Source organism: Aureococcus anophagefferens (genome assembly GCF_000186865.1).
Source record: "Aureococcus anophagefferens unplaced genomic scaffold AURANscaffold_288, whole genome shotgun sequence".
In the NCBI taxonomy this organism is placed as follows: Eukaryota; class Pelagophyceae; order Pelagomonadales; family Pelagomonadaceae; genus Aureococcus; species Aureococcus anophagefferens.
In genome coordinates this window covers 1,865-3,255 of record NW_008705821.1, presented here as the reverse complement: position 1 = coordinate 3,255, position 1,391 = coordinate 1,865, and the positions used below count along the sequence as shown (strand labels likewise).

General features: G+C 76.5%; 1 protein-coding gene across 1 annotated transcript in view; it reads left to right on the top strand.

The window, feature by feature from the left end:
• Positions 1–1,391, top strand: part of AURANDRAFT_68676 (hypothetical protein) — a gene marked incomplete at both ends in the record, with an annotated part of 7,712 nt that overhangs the window by 4,495 nt on the left and 1,826 nt on the right. The window lies entirely within an intron of this gene.

The following is a 1,391-nucleotide window of genomic DNA, read 5'->3' as shown; positions in this document are numbered from 1 at the left end:
CGCCCTCGCGGCTCGGGCGGACGGCGCGGAAGAGCGCGAGGTCGCTGACGCCCGCGGCCTGCCGCTCCGCGTACTCGCGGGCGGCGCGACCGACCGCGGCGCGCCACTGGCCGCGGTCGTCGCCCGCGCTCGGTGGCTGGAGCCCGAGGGTCTGGCACGCGTCGAGCGCGGCCGCGACGCAGGAGAACGCGGCCGCCGCAGGCGCCGCCCGGACCGCGGCGTCGACGGCCCGCCGGAACGGGCAGCGCGCGGCCGCGGCCGCGTGGTCCAGCGCGGACCGTGCCCGGAGCCGGAGAAGGCGCACGTCGGCGGTGACCTCGCCGAGCAGCGTCGCCATCGCGACGTGCGACACCCCGGTCGACGCGGCTCCGAGCGCGAAGCGGAACGCCTCGGTCTCGGCCTGGCGGACGGCGGTGCTCGCCTCCACCGAGACCTTGCCCCAAGCCGCCGCCGACCACGCGACGACGCTCCGCGCGTAGCTCACATGAGCGGTGAGCAGGTGCGCGCGCTTCATCGAGCCGACCGTCGCGAGCGCGCCCGTCGCCGACGCGACCTGGCGCCGCATCTCCGTGGCGGCCGCCCGGACGTGCTTAGACCACGAGCCGTCGTGCGCGAGCACCACGCCCAGGTAGCGGCCCTCCGTGCCAATCGGGATGCTGACGGCCAGGTCCGGCGGCGCCGCCGGCGAGACGCGTCCGGTGAGCCGAAGCTCCTCGCGCGCCGGCGAGTGCACGAAGGAGAACCGCCCGCCGTAGCCCCGCACCTCGTCCGCTGCGCCGGGCCCGAGCACGAAGACGAACGTCTTCGGCTCGCCCGGGTACGGGACCCACCGGAAGCGCCAGCACCAGGCCCAGAGCTCCTCCGCGAGCGCCCGGAGCTCCTCGTACGACGGCGCGAGGAGCGCGACGTCGTCCATGAGGAGAAGGGCGCCGAGCCAGGCGCCGCCGAGCGTGACGCCCCTGCCGGTCGCCTCGAGCGCCGCGAGCACGGGCGAGAACGCAACGGCAAAGAGGAAGGGGCTCAGCACGAAGCCCTCGGGCACGCCGGTCTCGCGCGCGACCGGGCTCGTGAACCCGCCGCCCGCGGTGCCGACGCGAACGGAGTTCTCGAAGAGCGCGACGAGGAGCCGAAGCGCGGCGCCGCCGAGGCCGAGCTCGCGGAGCCGTCGCCAAAGGAGGAGCCGACACGTCGACGGATACGCCTTGACGATGTCGACGGTCATGACCCACGTCGGCTCGCGGGCCGCGCGCCGCGCCGCGAGCACCTCGTTCAGCGTCGCGAGGTGCTCGACGACGGAGCCGCACGGGACCGCCTGCAGGGCCGGCACCGCGCCGACGGCGAGCGCCCACCGCCGGAGGCGCGCGAGGAGCACGCGCTCGAAGACCTGCCGA